The 8,131-nt window shown below is 42.2% G+C and overlaps 1 protein-coding gene across 3 annotated transcripts in view; it reads right to left on the bottom strand.

Annotated features, from left to right (window-relative positions):
• Nucleotides 1-8,131, bottom strand: part of AK9 (adenylate kinase 9) — a 179,333-nt gene that overhangs the window by 140,534 nt on the left and 30,668 nt on the right. The gene's annotated exons all lie outside the window — the stretch shown is intronic.

An 8,131-nucleotide genomic window follows, 5' to 3' on the forward strand; every position in this document is an offset into this window, starting at 1 on the left:
TTCTTTGGTCTGCTGAGAAATGGCCAGGATGTATTGTTGTGACATATGTCGTTGAGAGGCAGGTACTTAGCATAAAAAGCAGAAGTTGTTTGAACTGTAAGCACTCTGTGGTCAAACTGTAATGCCAGTAAGACACGTCATCAGCCACAGATAATGCTCAAGTACACCACGTATCACATGTACGAAAAGAACAATAAAAGGTTAGCATGACGCGATGTTAAGGGAGAACCGAGTGGCAAGCCACACTGAGACGAGACCTAGTGAGACTGGCGTGACCTATCATAATATCTTTGGGTTCGTGAGTATGACAGGCATACTAACTAAATAATCTCTGCATAGGTAGAAATGGATTGTTAGCTCATTTTTTTGCAATTTTGCTTATGATGTTTTCTGGTTATTTTGCTATATTACAATAAACAACAAACCTTATTTTATACAAACTCTGAGTGACCTTTCTTTATAATAATCTCACAATACCCTGACATAAAAAGGGTGTGAGACTGAGAGTTCTGCAGGTGAAACATCGCGATGAGTGCTTCTGCTTAGGGCAGAATATAACTTATCACGAGGCATTACCTGGGAGAAGAAAGTTTGGCATCGTGCCCAGATTATTTGGCGCCCAAAGTGGCCTATCATGCCAAACTTTCTTCTGCTAGGGAGGCGGGGAAGAGCTGGGACTGCTGCAGGTGCGGGTGCCCTTGGCCTGTAGTGAAGGTCCAGGGACCATCCTTCAGTGGTAGCCGAGAGACTGTATTGGGTACAACTCTGCCTTGTTACTGTGCTGTACAGTGAAGACAATAAACCGTTCCTGTTCCATACCTCCGGCCTGGTGTGTGATCTTACTGGGGGGGGAGGTAATCGGTTCTACCGTGGGAGATCATCTTCAGTTCCCTAGAGCCTACAGCAGATGGCAGCGCTGCACTGCTAATAAATACGTAGGGTATGAACACCAGAAACAGGATGGATGTGATGCTCTCAATTGTAACCAGTCCTGTGTTGGACATCCAATATTGTTTAGGTCCACATTGGGTTAATCTGTATAACGATGGAGTGCCCCCAATAAAGTTGATTAACAACTGGTGGGACAGACGTGGAGTCAGCCAGACCCTCACTAGATTACAGTGTTTCAAACCCAACCAGTGTTACAGAAATAAGTGGTCAAAGACCATGGTAAGCAGGAATAAATAAAAGGCACTATGGCACTTTACCTGTACTACCAAGGGGGCACTCGTGTCGTTGGCGGCGTGCGGTCCATCTTGTGAAGATCCAGAGGAGTAGGGAGCGTTGATGGCGCACTGCCAGGGAATCCTGAGAGTATCAATCAGGAAAAAGAAACAGTCAGGCCACTCCAGGAATGAAAAAATGCTGTTAGGTTTATTGCATGCTAAAAATACACACAGGGAACGGACAGGTAAACGCACCTACGCGTTTTGTACTAAGTGTACTTCTTGATAAAGTACACTTAGTACGAAACGCGTAGGTGCGTTTACCTGTCCGTTCCCTGTGTGTATTTTTAGCATGCAATAAACCTAACAGCATTTTTTCATTCCTGGAGTGGCCTGGCTGTTTCTTTTTCCTGATTGATACTCTCAGGATTCCCTGGCAGTGCGCCATCAACGCTCCCTACTCCTATGAACACCAGAAGCCTAGTCCTGTGTCTCCACTATCATCGGTGGACGACTCAGCCCTCCTGTTACCAGCAGGTATCATGCACCACATACGTAGTAATGGACAAATCTCCCACCGGGTGGGGGAAACACCGTTACACATATATAGTGCTCGTCTGTCTGCCAAAACAATAACTAACTTTAACATTAATTATACAGATTTGAAGTCCCCACAAGCACATGCTGTAAGGTGTTGGAAATAAAAACTTTTCAGGGAATTTCTATTAAAGAATGTATGCCCAGATCAACAGAGCTCCGTTAAATGACAATGTGATATTAACCTAACTTCATGCCGCATTAAGTCTCACTGCGTATCATCAAAGTCCAATAGCGTGACGTTAAGTTATTTCTACTCCTGTAAATACCATTGCTGTAGTGGTAACGTAAACTAAACATGCCATGTTTAAAAGATTATACTTCTTGTACGTGCAAGACTTACTAATACTTTGTCACATTATATTTAAAAAGTGTGTGTGTGTACCGAGCAAGCGCAATTTAAGTGAAACTTATTTGTCTTTTGTCACTATTTTGTCACAGAAATTGCATTTCTGATGTGATGTTTTGAATTAAAAATCAAAACACAACTTCAGTGCCAAAAAGCAAAGTAGTGACTTAGCTAAAACGCCGTTCTATTTGCACTTCTATATCTATAGTAACTGTGAATTCCTTGTGTGTGTGTGAGAGTCAGTGTGTGTGTGTGTATGTGTGTGTGTGAGAGAAACTCAGTGTGTATGTGTGTCAGTGTGTGTGTCAATCAGTGTGATTTTGTGTGTCAGTCAGTGTTTGTGTGAGAGAGTCAGTGTATGTGTCTGTCAGTGTGTGTGTTAGTCAGTGTGTGTGTGTGGGTGGGTCTGTGTGTCTGTCTCTGTGTGTGTGTGTCAGTGCGTGTGTGTGAGAAAGTCAGTCAGTGTGTGTGTGTGTGTGTGAGTGTCAGTGTGTGTGAGTGTCAATCAGTGTGTGTCGGTCTCTGTGTGTGTGTCAGTCAGTGTCTTTCCTCTCACTCCCCTGACGTCACTGATGACCTTATCTGCCAGCAGTGACGTCACTGAAGGCCTCTTCTGCCAGCAGTGACATTTCTCCCGTTATGGAATTTTGTTACAACGCAAGGGATTTTTCCTATAAAAACACTGTAGGTGCCAGCAAAGAAGTTTCACTGCAATAAATTCACACTATGAAAGTCATTGTGATGGTGGTCGTCTCCAATCAGGAAGCAGACCCGCAGGGCTCTGGTAGGGATGCAGAATAGCCGACCAGACCCAGGGACAGAGTTCTGTTAGAATATACGTACAGATGCAGCCACCAGTATCCGATCACTTGCCTGGGCAAAAACTAAGCCATCTCACAGTAAATGCCTCAACATTTCTGTGAGATTCTGCTGCCAGACTAATGGCCCATCGGATTAACACAGCAGGGGTCCCTGCAGTCCCAATCAGTTTGAATGGGACTGCAGGGACTCCCCGCTGTGTTAATCTGATGGGCCATTAGTCTGGCTGCAGAAATCTCACCGAAATGTTGTATTTAATTGGGCGATTGCCCCAGATTTTTCAAGGCAAGTGATCTAATACTGGTGGCTTCATCTGTAGTCAGTAAACAGGTAGCGGTCAGGGCTGGCGGCAGTGATACAAAGTCCAGTTAACAGGCAAAGGGTCAGGGCAGGCAGAAAACAGCAAGGTCGGGGTCACGGTCTGGGGTCAGCAACAGGGAAATCCAAACAGACAATTAGGTAAAGCGTGACACTGTAGACAAGAGGAACTGCAAACGTTAGAACCTTGCTCGGCGACTCCCACCAGGAAGTGCTGCATTATATAGCATGCTGCAAGTAACCAAAATGGCCAAATTGAGCAGAAAGGGCAGGCAACCTGGAAACCCCGAACTGGTAGCAAAACCTAGCACAGATCGAGTAGAATCCTTACATTACCCCCCTCTTGAGGAGAGACCTCCGGCGATCTACGCCGGTTTGGTAGGAAATTTTCGATGAAATGCCCAGATCAGGTTGGGGGCATGGACCCCTGGATTTGATCCAAGAATTCTCTTTGGGTCCATAATCCTTCCAATGGACCAGGTACTGCAGCTCGCCACGGGATCTATGGGAATCTAGTATCTGGCATACTTCAAATTCCTCCTGACCATCCACCAAGAATGGTCTAGGAGGGAGAATAGGAGGAGAGTTGGTGTTCTGGCCGAACGGCTTGAGGAGGGAGACATGGAACACTGGAGGTATTCTTAAGCTATCCGGAAGTTCCAGTTTGAACGCCACCGGGTTGAACAGGATTTTGTAGGGTCCAATGAACTTGGGCCGAGTTTGGTGGAAGGCAGTTTTAGCCGAATATTTTTTGTAGCAGCCAAACCTGATCTCCCACTTGAAACGGGGGAGGTTGTTGTCGACATTTATCCGCCTGGGTTTTTTGCTGGAGGGCGGCTTTGGTCAGATTGGTCTGGATCATCTTCCAGAGTAATTGGAGTTCTTGGATCTTATCATCCACTGCGGGAACTCTGGAGAGATGACTGGAAGGAGGAAGGGGAGCAGGGTGGTCCCCATAGGCACAAAAGAATGGAGATTCCAGTGTGGAATCGTGTTTCATAGAATTGCGGGATAACACGGCCCACGGGAGCAGATCCACCCAGTCGTCCTGTAGTTCAGATACAAAACATTGCAGGAACTATTCTAAGGACTGATTGGCCCTTTCCATGAGTCCATTGGACTGGGGGTGGTACGAAGAAGAAAAATGAAGGGAGATTCCCATTCTTGGACAGTAAGCCTTCCAAAATTTTGACAAGGATCCGTGGTTCGAGTCTATATCCGTGGGGACTCCATGAAGGTCGAAATACAGATTTGTCCTGCTTGTTACTCCGGCTCCACTCAACAAAAGTGCGGACATCAATCGTTATGTTTGGAAGATACAATCAAGATATAATCAATATACATCCCATTTAGCTCAAAGCAACTCTTCGTGTTGCTATTCACACCTGTATTTTCACAGGAATATACTAGACAGAATTCTGATGTGTTTGTTTGCAGTTCGGCTCATGTCCGGCAGATGGCATAGTGAATGTCTTTGCCTATGGAGGACGCCGCACAGGCTATCTGAAAACAGGTGCCCTTGGTAGTGTATGTCTTACATAGCAGCATTGTTTTATTGCCTTGGTCACTGAAGATGTTATCAAAATTGTGGTTATTTCCGTTTTATGTAACTAAATAGAAAATGTTCAATGTGTGAATGCGTTCCTACACATTGTCTTCAAGTTATTCCTTGGGGCAGACAACTGGTAATGGCCACTGCTTAAGACTCGAAGTATGTTCTGCTTTTATACAATCGCAGGGCCCCCCGCATGAATCAAAATTAGTCTCCGATTGGTTTAATATCTTTTCTTGTTATTTGCCCCCTAATGTTACTTCTCTAATATAACAGAAGAATCAAGCATCATACAAAATCTTAAATGCCACTACTGAAACAATTTAATGAGAAAATTGATTATTGCTGACTGCTCTATTTTTTTTTCCCAACAAGGCTTCACAATTAAAGATGGTTAGGAATCAGGGAACGGGTCCCCCGCTCCCCAGCTGCAAGGCAAATCTCTCCCACCTGTCCCCTGCACTTTGAAGCCAATCTCTGCCTCCGCGCAGGCCGCGCCGCCGCTCCTCCCCTCTGTCTGATTCGCCCAACTCTCCTATACAGTTAGGTCCAGAAATAATTGGACACTGACACAATTTTGGCTCTGTACGCTAGCTACCACTATGAATTTGAAATGAAACAACCGAGATGAAATACAAGTGCAGACTTTCAGCTTTAATTCAAGGGGTTGAACAAAAATATTGTATGAAATGTTTAGGAATTGCAACCATTTTCCTACACTGTCCCCTTATTTTAGGGGCTTAAATGAAATTGGACAAATTAACACAATCATAAATAAAATGTTCATTTTTAATACTTTGTCGAGAATCCTTTGCAGGCAATGATCTGCTTGAAGTCTGGAACGCATGGACATCACCAAATGCTGGTGATCACCAAATGCTGCCAATCAAATTTACAATGCAGACGAAACAGCACCAAATGCTGTAAGATTGTGGACTCTAATCAGCTGCTCAAACGTGTTCTTGTATTTATTAGCCGCTTCTGTGTCAGCAGACATTTTCTCACCAGAAATATCTAATTTCCTAATTCCATGGCAAAGCATAAAAGCAGTCAGCCACCCATCAGAAAAAACACTCTCCAGTCATGTTCATTTGCTCCTTAAAATCCTTTGCTTTGGCAATAACAATAGGTCCTAAAATAGCAATTCCTTCTGATCGTTTTAATGAAAACCACTCATACAATACTTTATCAAGTTGGTCACATTTAGGTTTGCGTAAGTTTTTTCGTTCATTAAAGCTGCAGTTCAGGCTCCCGTTTTTTTTTTGACTTCAATAGTTTCATGTGGGCAATCTCTACTTCAGAAAAGGTGAAGGGAAACACAAAATGGATGTGTCCCCTAAAAGAATTCACTTAAATGCACACCATAACAGTGTAAAAATTAGCTTTTAATAAATTTACTTAAAACATATATTACCAAAGTAATGTGTAATGTGAATTTAAAAATATATTAAATCAACGCTATCAGGCAACCTTGTCGTCAGTTATAAGTTCATACTATCCCAGTTAACCACTTAATAATGGTGGGATATGGAGGACACTGGTTGCTAGGAGTCAGGGTGTTAACCCCTCTGGAGCAACGGTGAGACCCAATAATGGAAGTGTATAGATGTACACAAGTGAGTGGCCAATGGGTTAAATCTCCAGCTACCTTGCTAGATCAGCCAGCACTGCGCACTATAATGGAGACTTTAGTGTGTTAAAATAAGAGTGCTAGAGTGATAAAGCTGGCAAATGCAGTGATAATGGTAGTACATACACTGCAGCATAGACCTGCCAGACACGGCAGTGCTGTGCAAGGAAAGCAGGCACACTCACTATAAAATTAAAGGATTAAATAAATAAATAACTAATGGGATCAACACAGTTAGAGCCAGGTGACTGCTGACACTACATTAAAACAGCTCCAAGTAGGAGACTGACAACATTGCGCGTCCAACGCGCGTTTCCCTCCAGCAAAGGAGCTTCCTCAGGGACAAATTTTACTGGGGCAGTGAGGTCTGAACCTTTTTATACCCTTGCAGTACCCTAATTGCAAAATCAATTGTTCACAGCTGTTGCACATGCGCAGTGTGCTTGCACCTAAACTCACTCCATAAAGTACTTAAATACTGGTTAGATACACTATCAGTCAATTCCTTATTGTCATACCTTCATTTAGCACTTTGCCCCGTTGTTTTCGGGCTTTGTATGTATGTATATAGAGCAATTTAGAGAAAATAGTTATTTAAATATTCCTTTTTATCTATGGAATAACTTATGGATGATAATCTTCAAAGAAAAGTTTTTAAACAGATCAGGGATCTAAGGAGAAGAGACAATGAGACATTGCATATCTGGAATTCCATCTCATTATTTCAAGAAACAACCCAAATTAATATTTATATTCAAACCTGTTGGAATTAGAGTTTTTAATTTGAACATCCACATTGTTTCCATCTGGGAGATTTTTTGGACTAGGTCATCCCCTTTTATTCCTAATTCTATTTTATCAATCCCCATGAAAGTTAGGGCATCTAATTTGCTTGTATGATGTCTTTTAAAATGACTGGATACATTGTGGGTATCTAAACCTTTCAAAATATTTCTACAATGTTCTCCTATTTTTTGTTTTAAACATCTCTTGGTTCGTCCAACATATGGTTTTTTGCATGGACAACTTAGAAGATAAATGACCCCTTCACTGTCGCAATTGATGAATTTATTTATTTTGAAGGTTTTTTTAGTATGTTCTGATTTAAATTATTTCTCACCGATTCCATAATTACAATATTTGCACCTCCCACATTTTACAAAACCTGGATTACGTTTTTTCTTTAGCCAGCTCTCACCTGGCTCTCCTATTTTTGGAATGCTGGGTGCTATACGTTTTTTTAATATTTTCAGCCCTAGTGTATATTATTTTTGGTCTTCTGTATAAGTGATATGCTCTTCTAAAAGGGGATCCTGTTGTAAGATATAATGATTTTTTTTAATTGTTCTAATTTTTTGTGTGATGAAACCAACTTCCTTTTCCTTATAGCTATTGTTTTTTTGTGGCATGTCAACAACCACTATTTTATAAAAGGGACATAACCAAGGTGAAGCATGAAGGAGCTTACAGTATCAGTACCACAACAGACACTTTGGAGTCTGTTATATTCATTTGTCAGTGTAGTTGTACTATATGCTACCAGTAAATCTACTTGAATGCTCTTACTGAGAGCTGCAAAGTTACATCTGCGAAATGAATGAAGCAAAGAGTATGTCTACTGTACAGATGAACACGCAATAGAATGATTGAATGGTGGCTCAACAGCTATAAAGATTAGTTTCAGTGTTTTGCAGACGCTA

This window comes from Ascaphus truei, chromosome 4 (assembly GCF_040206685.1).
Source record: "Ascaphus truei isolate aAscTru1 chromosome 4, aAscTru1.hap1, whole genome shotgun sequence".
In the NCBI taxonomy this organism is placed as follows: domain Eukaryota; kingdom Metazoa; phylum Chordata; class Amphibia; order Anura; family Ascaphidae; genus Ascaphus; species Ascaphus truei.